General features: G+C 39.4%; 1 protein-coding gene across 2 annotated transcripts in view; it reads left to right on the plus strand.

The window, feature by feature from the left end:
• The window catches only part of bcl9 (BCL9 transcription coactivator), a 115,310-nt gene that overhangs the window by 6,117 nt on the left and 96,850 nt on the right, over positions 1–12,343 (plus strand). The window lies entirely within an intron of this gene.

Consider the following 12,343-nt stretch of genomic DNA (forward strand, 5'->3'; position numbering starts at 1 on the left):
CCTTCAGAAGTCTCCAAAAGGTTGGAAAAACATCTTGGAGGATTCAGAAAAGTCAAAACAAATATCCAAAACAGTGCACCAAAATTCGACTCGGTACGAATACACTGTATAAAGATCGTAAGAACCAGAGCTTTGACCCGATGGATGAGTGAACGATTAAAGTTGGGCCAAAAACCAGCATTGGGCCAATTGTTGTCTCAGCCTCAGCTGCTCCACTCACATTGGAGGAGGGGCTCTTTTTATATGAGGTCACAAAGGGGGGAAATCTAATTGGCTTGTTTAAACTTGAGGCCCAAAAAAATGTAGGAAATGTTTTTTTTTTTTTTTGGAGACTCATCCTACAAATGAATTTTTTTTTTTTTTGCATAATAGGTACTTACCCTTTAAGCTTAGATAACCTCTGTTTAAAAATAAGTGGCGTTCAATGATGCTTTCACCCTGAAAACTGTATCATCTTTCGTCTAAGCTTGGTGTTTGATGCATATTCCACAGATAACCAGTAGTCATTCATAATCAGTAACTAGGTAGTACCTAGCAAATGAGATCTGCAAACTATTGTACGTATTACGTTTTGTCTATCGTTTAACGGAATTTGTCTATATTGTTTAACGGAAATCAGACCTGGTCTCAGTTGAGCAGCTAAAGGAAGTCTTCTACAGCTTGACTAGTACTGAGTAGGCATATGACAAATATATTTGGCTTTTGGTTTATCTCTCTTCCAGGTGGTTGTGCTTTTTTTTTTTTTTTTGCATTTATCCTCTTTTCCCCAGTAACTCTTCCTAATTTCTTCCCCATCTGTCCCAGAGACTGTAATATGTGTTGAGATCCAATTTCATCAAAAACAGACCATGTCCAGACTGTCTGAGTCGTTCTCATTAAGACCAGCGGCTCATTACTTGAAGCCAGACATGCTAAACTGGGTGCGATCTTGGTTCAAGTTATTGTTACTCCACCTGGAGCCATTTTGGCTCCAGTCACCGCAGTTAGAGCAACAGAGCCCGACGTGGATCCTCGGATTTTGATTTCTACCACCTACCACATGTCACACATTGGCTTCGGCGTGAACACACCTGTTTCCCAGGTAGAAATCGGTTCATTAAGCACCGACGACAACGGAGACTCGGAGACGGTGTGCGCTTGAAGAGGGTCTTGCTGCCATCTTGGCATCTGAGGATGTGTATGGCTCACATGGCTGCCATCTTGGACCCTGTTTCCAAGCACCTGTGACGGTTGTGTACACAAGGCTCGGTGTGTTACAAGCCTAATGGCCTCTGCGTGAATCTCAGCACTGACAGCAACAGTGGTTTCATTTGTTGCAATGAACGTGTTGCTGTTATAGAAGAAGAAAAAGAAAGATGAAGAAGGGGGAGGGGAAGAAAGAGAGAGAAAGAAAGAGACACAAAGACATGGAATGGAGGGAATTATTTGGAGGTAGCAAAAGAAGAGTGATCCAAGGTGCGAGAGTGACATGGAGCCACAGCACAAGAGAAACGGAGAGATCACTTATCTTCTAAGTGGATCACCTGCCTGGATTGGTGAAGAAGTAGAGTGTTGTTGCCATGGCATTGCTGCTTGCATGCTTCTGCGTCTGGTGTGTAATCATCATTGATGCTCGCACTCCCCCTCTCCTCCTCAACACTTCCCTTATCCTAAGCTCTTCTCCTCCTTCTTTCTCTCCTCCTTTCCAAGACTCTCAGATCTACCCTGCTCTTCAGCAGATACTTCATTACAGCAACAAATTCTTCTGCTCACTTCATAATAATCAGACAATTAAGATTAGAGCAGAGACGCCAGACAAGAGAGAGGACGTTTCCTCTCAAAGGCAACGAGCGTAATTAATTTTACCTCCACAATAGCTTCTGTTAGGTTAGTTTCAACCCGCAGTTTTTTGCTTAACCTTAGCCATCAATCACCTGGTAACCATCAGTTAGAGATGTGTTTACATAGAAAGCAATGCATCCATTATGTTAGCCTGGGTTGTATGCAATATGTTTTTTTTTTACCAAGTGGAAGTCAGGACTAAACATGAGATATTTTATATGCCTAAAATATGGGTATCTTCAGGTGAAATTGGAAACTTTATACAACAACAATATAGAAAAACTAAATGGCTTTTTTTTTACACCAGTTTATAGATCAGTTGTAATGGTCATAGTTTAAGGTCACTACCTGGTGAAAAAAACCTATTTTTTAACTGTGACATTATTGTCCTGAATCAAACAAAGACATTCAGGTTAAGACCTGTTTAACACCTTATTAAAAACCTGGAAAGAACCATTAACTTTGAGGAAGAGACAAAAATCGTGAATGTCCATCAAAGATCACTTAAACACCTGGTCCAGTTGCAGTAGAACTCATAGCTATGTTCAATTGGGAAATCAAAAAGGATTTCCACACATAAAATGTGATTAAAACGTAATCAACGACTACGATCAAAGTATTGGGACTAAACAGCTGTGTGACAATAAGACAAACACTCGTTAGTGAGACTGGAAACGATTTGCAAGGGAGGATAAGGATTGGACATTGGAGCAATGGACGAAGGTGCATTGGACAAATGGACGATGCACTCATCATGCATTGTAGCCACTGTACAAGCCTCTGGAGGCAGTGTTATGATCTGGGTTTGCTTTAAGTTGGTCATGTCTAGACTCGTAGCAATGTTATGTGGCAAAAAAATGAAATAAGCTGATGACCTGAATGTACTAGAGGACCAGGTTATTACACCTATGGAGTTAAATTGTGTAAGAGTGGTTCTGGGAGCATGAGGATTCATTTTTACACATGAACTGATCACCACACTGCATGCTGTAATCAAAGCTTAATGCGATTGAACAAAATCTTAGGTGTGATTATGTTGTACCGTGTATTGTCATTTGCACACCAGTCGCAACAATTCCATTATAAGTGGCTTTGCAGTAAACAGGCAAAATGTGTTAAATTTCTTGCTCATGGTAGTTTCACATATGCCACAAGTGTAATGAATGCTATTCTGGAGATTTTTAACCTAATTAAAAAAAAAGTTTTTAAAAGCCCTACCTACCTTCATAATTCCTAAGAGAAAAGAACACATCTGGACAATTACACAATCTTAAAAAAAAAATCTAAAGATTCCAAAATCATTCCTAGCAACAAATTATATTTATATCATATGCTAATGCTGGAATTCTGCAAAGGAGTGCATTTAATACGACATGGGAATTGGGAATGTGCTCTGGGATACATTGGATTGCTTAGAATACAAATGTATTCATACAATAAGGAATAGATGCTTCGTATTTTATTGCTTTATATAGGGATATCTTAGAAAGTGTCTGAATTCTTTGATGAGTTGATGTGACACAACGTCTGTCTTTATAGATGATATACTTTGATAGCTTCCCAACAACAGCCTAGACAGTTTGTTCAGGTTTCATCTTAAAATGTCTAAGGTCTCACTTAGCCTAGACCTGAATCTTTTAGAGCATGGAGGTGATTTCATTAGGTTTGTGGCTGGCTGGCTGAATGGTGTTAACCCTTAAAATGAATACCTCAGGTCACTAGTGAGCCGTAACTTGATTTACACTTAGCTACCTCCGGCATTTTTTTTTTTTTTTTAGATAGGCCCCTTGATTTTCAATGTATTCGTGTCATACCAATACATTATTTTAGGTTAAATTATTACTGCATTTATAAGTATGTAGCATTATTATTTAATCTACTTCTTGATAAAATATCTGTGCATAAGGTCCATGGAACATTATTTTCCGTCTTTGCAAAATATCAAAGAATCATCTTTTACTTGAACACTCTCTATATGGCTTATCCTGCGCAGTCCTGGAGCCTATCCCCTGGAGCTTTAGGGTAAGAGGCGGGGTACATCCTTGATGGGGTTCAAGTCCATCGCAGGGCACACACTCACACATTCACTCACAACTATGGGTTAATTTAAAAACGCCAATTAGCCTATTCTTCGAGTCATTTGGGATGTGGGAGGAAACTCCACGCACACAGGATTGAACCCTTGACCCCGGCGGTGCAAGGCCCCCATGCTGCCATCACCAAATATAATTTATTTAATTATAAAACAGACTGTGTATATGATATTGTTTGAATTTGTTGTCTTCTTGTCTATCAGTTAGGGTTAAATTTTTTGTGGATACCAAAATATAATGTGGTCAAACATTTAAAGGGTTAAATAAGTAAAAAAAAAAAAAAACACCACATAACATTAGTAGAAATGCTGCCTGAATAAAGAACTGCACCATCACATCACCAGCTCTTGCAATGTGGCCATTTTTTATTTTTTATCCGACGCACTTTGCCGCTAGTGCTTCATGCCTCGGGTGACAGGAATCCAATTTCACCGTGTCTTCAGGAAAGAATATCTCAGGCTGATGAGAGCTATTGGGCATGTGTAAGATGCAGCTTCCGTCTCCTTATTCTTCTGCTGCTCTCAGGGACTCGTGTCCTTCTACCAGCCAGGTACATTCACGCAGGTGTCCCTGCCAGGGGTCAGAGCCAGCTTTGGGTTTTTGAAATAGGGATGCGTAGAAATATATTAAGGCCTGTTAGAGGAAAGAGACTTTAAGTGGCATGAGGCCAGTGAGGTCCATGTCTGCAGCGCTTCCTGTCATTGTCCATGTGAAAGCAGGGAATGCTAGTCTGGACAGTATTTCTTGCAGACATGACGTAGGGAGTTTTGTTTTAAATGTTTTGTAGTGAAAGGAGTGAACTCAGAGGATGTCGTCTATTTATTTCGATTATTTATAAAAAAAAATTGGTTTAAATAATAATATTAGTGCTACAGTCAGGTCGTATTCAAGATTTCACATGATTTCAGTATTTATGATATTCACCATGACAGAGAGGAAAACGTTCTTATAGCATTATGTGCTGATGTTTTAACGGTGTTAAATGCAGTGTACTTGCAGCTGTATAGGATTTTGTCCTAATTAATTACTAATACAGTGGTCCCTTGGCAATTTAGCGGTTCTGGAGGGCGATTTCTTAAGCCGAAATTTTATATTGTGAAACCCATAGGAAATTATGTAAATGCAGATAATCCATTCCAGCCACCAGAAAATATGACCAATATTACCAATTTCACTATAAACATATTTTTGCATATAAAAACAATCAAGATATGTACATGAACTGAAATATGAAATAAATAGACATTAAACCTCACCTTACCTTAATTTATGATTTCTATAGCACTGACTGCTTTAAACAGGAAACTGGCTCCGTTTTCTTCTTGCTTCCGTCCTTGCTAACATTCTTAGGACCCATGGTGCTATGTCTTCACTAAATTTTGTACAAAATATAAAAACACACAAAAAATATGCACACTCACTTTGCTTGGCTTTCTACTGATGCAAAAACAGGTTTTGAACGAACTTAGCCAGCGTTTAATCAGTACAATGCTGTATATGCCTAGTTTCTTGCAAGATTTCAGTTCTTGAGGGTAAAAGTCACGAGGCGAGGTGTTCAATATGCTGAGATCCCATTGCACATTTCAGGAACATGTTAATATTCCCATCGGCTCAGTCTCATTTCGTGTGCTGCTAATGCTACCCTCAAAAGCAAAGTTGAAATTTATATTTACATTCAGGCATTTGACAGACGCTCTTATCCAGAGCGACTTTTTATCTCTTTTAACTATAAAATAACTTATTTTATTATATAATTTTTATCTCATTATGCATCTAAGCAGTTGAGCGTTGAGGGCCTTGCTCAAGGGCCCAATTTGAGATTCCTTGATTAAACCCATTAAAGAAATACATAATACATCACCTTACTTAGATATTTCATCTAATCGACTCAGAAACTTGCATTTTTTCCCCCAGTTACAGAGTGATGTCGAATCAATATGGCTAGTCACAGTGTGGACAGAGCAATGTGGCTCTTTGCTACAGTATTTGGATTTACATGGGTTAATATACAGACATACTTGTAGTAGTTGGTAACTAGCAGTTAAACCATGCAAATTGCTGTTTTGATAATCTAATCACCAACATTATAATTATATCATTATAATGTTACCTTGCTTCTAAGACACTTGAAATTGCCCGATCTGAATTGCTAGTGCTGTGTGGCAAATTTAGTCTAAAATCTTGCACACAGTTCACTAAAGTAGAACAGAACTGATAGCCAATCAGGCCTGTAAGTGTAAAAGTGCATTAAAGTCGTTTCTTTATGTGCTCTGACAGAATAAACAAAAGACATGCTTTTATGTAGGCATGCATGTTTTTTTTTCCCTCCCACTGTGAACGTTGAACACCCTGAGGTAGGAAATGACATTATTACAACTAGCACATCACTAACAAATAATGCACTACAAATGCAGCACAAGTCTTTATATTGCCTGTATCACAAATTCCACTTGAGCACAGCACAAGATATGTAGTGTTTCTGAAATACAGTTCTGCATACTAACAAGTACAGTAGGTAACATGACAATATGGTAAGCTTATTGAGTAACATATACAGTGTGTGATGCTTTTCCTTTCTGAGGAAATCATCACTTTAGGAGATTAACCAATGTTGGTGTTACATATAGCAGTGCAATACTTTATCCATTAATCCATATAGGAACCTATGTAGCCCATTTAGAGGCCGTGGAGGCCAATGGTGACCATATTTGCCTTGGTAGGACCTCTGGTCAACATTCACACACACATTCACATGAAAACACCATGCACACACACCCCGAGGCAGGATTTGAACCCAGACCCTGGGGGTGCAAGGTGAAAATGTTAAATACTTCATTATGTCACTATAGTTTCGCTAGGATGTTGTGCGAAGAGCCGGTTTTAATGTTGTGGTGTTTAAATCCGACTCTAGCCTTCTGCACCCTGGAGCTCTCTGGCAGGTGGGGTGTACTCTCATTCTCACGTGGCATCAATTGTAGCGGCACTAGCCGATCGTGTGCATCTGGGGTTTATTCTCTTATTAAGTGCAAACGAGAGCCTTCACCCTTCCTGTTAAAATTACATTTTCAGTTATTCATAAGAATTTGAATTTCTCATTAAAGGTACAATTTTTTTATTTGGTATATCCTATTATTACTGTACAGTCGGTGCATCTGTTCATACTATGCCATGTTTATTATGAAAACATCATATGTTTCAGTATGAGTGCGACATACCAGTATAACAGTCTCTTCTTTCCATTACCTGCAAATTTATTCACAACACGTTACATGAAACCTTTTAGAGCAACTACTGTCTGAAGAAGACTCACGTTACCTCCAAGACGTTACCTTTAAACATCCTGCATCTGTGATCTGCTAAAACTGACCACAGGATAGGATTTTCATTCATATCATGATAAACTTTACAGTGTAAACTTTTACGAAAAAGAGTTCTGACCTGACTGAGATATTAAATACTTTAGTTCCCTATTTAATGCATTCTCTAACCTTTCCTGAGTGTTATTGTAATGTATTTTTGTTTATTATTATTAATTGTTTCACTATATTTTATTTCAGATGCAGCTCTAAGCATTCTATAGAGATCTATATAGAGATTATATCAGGCTTGGAATTTCAACCTTATATATTTTATACTCTAATAGCTATTGTACCATGTGTGCTTCTCACCAGCTCATGTTCCAAGAATCATCTGCACACACACATACACACACACACACACCACTGATTAGTCACAGTTGTGTGGAAACGATACCAGGAGCTTTATGATTATTTATTTATCTATTTCCATAATTTAGCCGCTCGGCTGGAGGAGCTTGCTTTCCGTTTCACTGCTGTTTTAGACGACTCTTCTGTGCTCCCTTCCGTTCCTTCATGCGCAAAGCGACACAACGAATTTGATACGCGCAGGATCTTAGAAATTTGATTCTGAAAGAGCATGTGTGTGTCAGAGAGAGAGAGAGAGAGAGATGCAGAGAGAGAGACAGACAGGAGTAAAGGAAGAGAGAAACAGAAAGAGAGAGAGAAAATGGAAAAAAAAATGTAAATGTTCATCTTGAAAAATTTGATGGTGATGATTTTAGAGTTTGGAGTTTGGTACAGGAAGAGAGAGAGAGAGGATGTTGTGTGAGGACACCATAGAGGTGACAGAGAAAAAGATGCTACCTCTCTTCCTCTCTTCCTCCTCTCTTGCTTTCTGTCATTCCCTCACTTGCTCTCTCTCTCTCTCTCTCTCTCTGCAGCAGTGGTTGTGTTCAGATGACAGAGGGGTAGGTGACTCATCAGGGAGCTGCTCACAACTACAGACAGAGAGAAAACGAAGGATGGGGGTGGGGGAGAGTGAGACAGAGAGATAGACAGACAGAATAAGAAAGGGTGTGAAGGAGAGAGAGAGAGAGAGAGAGAGAGAGAGTGCGCGCAAGACAGTGATGAATTCAGATCCGTCTTGCTTGACTGCTGCTGTTTATTGGTCCACAGAAGCTTCTGGAAAGACACTAATGACTCCTCCCCCATGAATCAGAGACAGGGTGTGTTAGTGTGTACATGCCTGTGTGTGTGTGTGTGTGTGTGTGGGTTGTGGTTATAGTGTGAAAGAACCTCCTGGTTGTCACTATACCCTTCCAGGAACTGGGTATACGGCGAGTGTGACAATAAAACGTCACCTTGCTTTGTTGCGACTCCCGTCTTATTGATATAGTAAATACGGTGTACACTCTCGAACACGAAGCATCCCTGGGAAAAAAAGAGTCGGATAATGTACACCATGTCTGACAGAACACGATGCATGACATTTATTGCAATGTTTAATTGTTCTGCAAAACACTAGCAGGAAAATATCTGCAGGTTTCTTTGTTTCGAAGTAGTTTAATGAAACTGCCAATGAAAAGGTACATTTTAATATCGAATCCCATTAAAAATGATGGTGAATTTAAACAAGTACGGGTTGGTTGTTGTTTGATTTTAAACCATTATCAGAGTCAAAAACAAATCTCACTATTAAACCATATATGACATACAGTATGGGGAAAAAGTCTTGAGGCCCCCTCATGTGGCGGGGGCCTGGAACCTATCCCAGGACACTTAAGAAACGATGTTTGGTACACCCTGGACAAGGTGACCATTCATCCCAGGGCACACACACTCACTACAGGTAGTTTGGGAACACCAATTAGCCTAATCTGCATGTCTTTGGACTGTGGGAGGAAACCCGAGGGAAACCCACCAAGCACAGGAAGAACTCCACACACATAGACCTGAGTTAGGAATCGAACCCTTGACCCTGTAGGTGCGACAGTGCTAACCACTACACCACACTGGCGCCATCATTTGTGCCTAAAGACACAATTTTAAAATTTGTTGTTTATGTAAAAACCTTAGCAGCAACCTCATTTCCCGTCTCATCTGTACCAACCACACAGCATTCAGCATCGCCAGTATACTAATGACTGGCCTGGTCATCTGTCATCATCTGCAACAGTTTCTCACTGGTTCCTGTCTTAAATTAGATTCTTTTAATGCTTAAATGATTCATATGTTAGTCTGCGGCTAAAAAAAAACAAAAACAAAAAAACACTGCGACTGGACTGGACAAAATTGTGCCAAAAATGAGAGCTGAGAAAAAAAAACTTCAGGAAGCCTGGAGAACTATTCCTCAAGACTACATTAAAAATACAAGAAAGTCTGACTCATTGGAAGCAAAATATGAAGGAATGAGGGGTGGCGCGAGACTTTTGTACAGTACTGTATGAATCAGTGTTACATTATAACCATAATACGTTTTAAACATGGTATTGCGGCAAAACATTTATCGCGGTATTAATATCGTGTTCTGTCGCCGGACTCTACTTGAAAGTCGCACTTATGCAGGCTGTAATTTTGATTCATTATCTCTCAACTTTCTCATGGTGTGGGTTGTACTTTTATATTTTCAAAAGCAGAAAGATTTTTTATGTCTGGTTTCTGGAATGTATGAACAACACTAAATCACCTCCATAACAATGTCTTAAATGTTTTTTTCGAAAAATATACCAAAGGATTGTTTTGTGATTTTGTCTTCGGTTTTGGGCAGCTAAACATTTCCACATCGCTGTCATGTTGACAAATTGAGAAAACAGAAATCGGTTAGATTTATGTGTGAATTTGTGTATAAAACACAATTTTGAGGTGAAGAGTGGAGAAACAACGTCAAAATGGAATGTATGGCGGAAAATGACTTTCTTGTCGCATTGTAATTCGAGCTGTGATTTAAAAAAAAACACAGCATTAATACAGTTGCGCAGACAGCTTAGCGAGAACTTGTATCGATAAAGTGTGTAAGGGCGTTGATCTCGGATCAGATTCTACCGCGCGTATAGATCTTATTGTGTACTCTGTATGAGTCAGTCTGCTTTAGAAACAGATTATTCTCACTGAAAACAGATAGATACTGAGAAAAAAAATCTTGGAAACATCTTCCCTCAATCCAATATACCTTCGAGACTGGTCTCCCATAGCAACGCAGCATTATCTGTGGTAAGTGTGTGTGTGGTGGCTGAGCTATAATAGTAAGGCGCTTTTGAAGGCCACCCTGTCTTTAGAGCTAATGTCCACTGTTGGGTCCTTTTACAATATCAGTTGTGTTCGACCTGCGTCCACTGACATGAGCTGAGTATGAGCTCTGTTTAAATTTGTTTACTGAATCAGTATTCACGATTAATTTTGCCATTCACCATCATGGTTCACCATTCAATGAACTAGGAGATTATGATCACACTATGTAATATAAATATGTGAAAACATGATACATATACATATAGTAGATGTAAAATGTTTCTTTAAAATGATACATAAATGGTTATAAGCATTTAAGCATTGTTTGACGCACATCTGACGTTGGAGGTGCGAATTCCGCCTTCGATCTGTGTGTGTGTAGCTTCCATTTTCTCCATGTGCTTTGTGGGTTTCCTCAAAGTCAATAATGAAGCAATATCACAACCCTTAACTGTTGTATAAAAGTGATATCACACTCACGGTCATGCTGTTGTACTGAATATCAGCACAGCTGTGATGCAGTCGTAGGCACGAGGGCACTGCCTGAGTACTGATGATATTACAGCCGTGCTGATATTCAGTACAACAGCACAACCTTGATCGTGATATTGCTTTTATACACCACAAAATGGTGTTTTATATAATAGCATTTATTATCAACAGAGTATGGTTTGTTTGTTTATGTAATCATTATGCTGCGCCAACACATATTCTTTCATTACTAGTGGAACTAGCCTTAAGCTGGTGACAGACAGTTAGTGAATTCAACTGGGGTGAAAGTAGTTTGAAATTCTAACTGGTACTGTGTAGCCAAAAGGTTAGCAGGTGGTGGACAGCCCTGAGGAACTTATATATTTTCCTTTATTATGTCGTAGAATATCATATACCTTCCATGGTTGAATCCTAAAGAGCATTAAATGGAAAGCTACAGTACAATCCCTTGTTCCACACACCAAGTAGTGCCCTTGATCAGGCACTAGAGAGGGATTTTGGATTCAGCCTTGTGTTAGAAGCTGCTTAGCTTTGTAGCTTCCATTACCACTAAACAGAACAACAATGACAGTTCAGAGGCAATTCAGACATAGAAGCAGTTAATAAGGAGACAAAGTGTTGTTAAAGATGACATAACCTTATTATAGATAGATAGATAGATAGATAGATAGATAGATAGATAGATAGATACAACTTTATTGTCAGTTGATGGAGATTTGTGGGATGCACATCCAGGGCACGAAGCTCCCGTTCCACCACATCCCAAAGATGCTCTATTGGGTTGAGATCTGGTGACTGTGGGGGCCATTTTAGTACAGTGAACTCATTGTCATGTTCAAGAAACCAATTTGAAATGATTCAAGCTTTGTGACATGGTGCATTATCCTGCTGGAAGTAGCCATCAGAGGATGGGTACATGGTGGTCATAAAGAGATGGACATGGTCAGAAACAATGCTCAGGTAGCCCGTGGCATTTAAACGATGGGGCCTAAAAGTGTGCCAAGGGGCCTAAAGTGTGCCAAGAAAACATACCCAACACCATTACACCACCACCACCAGCCTGCACAGTAGTAACAAGGCATGATGGATCCATGTTCTCATTCTGTTTACGCCAAATTCTGACTCTACCATTTGAATGTCTCAACAGAAATCGAGACTCATCAGACCAGGCAACATTTTTCCAGTCTTCAACTGTCCAATTTTGGTAATCTCGTGCAAATTGTAGCCTCTTTTTCCTATTTGTAGTGGAGATGAGTGGTACCCAGTGGGGTCTTCTGCTGTTGTTGCTCATCCGCCTCAAGGTTGTGCGTGTTGTAGCTTCACAAATGCTTTACTGCATATCTCAGTTGTAACGAGTGGTTATTTCAGTCAAAGTTGCTCTTCTATCAGCTTGAATCTGTCGGCCCATTC

The sequence above is a fragment of the Clarias gariepinus genome, chromosome 18 (assembly GCF_024256425.1).
Source record: "Clarias gariepinus isolate MV-2021 ecotype Netherlands chromosome 18, CGAR_prim_01v2, whole genome shotgun sequence".
NCBI classification, from domain to species: Eukaryota; Metazoa; Chordata; class Actinopteri; order Siluriformes; family Clariidae; genus Clarias; species Clarias gariepinus.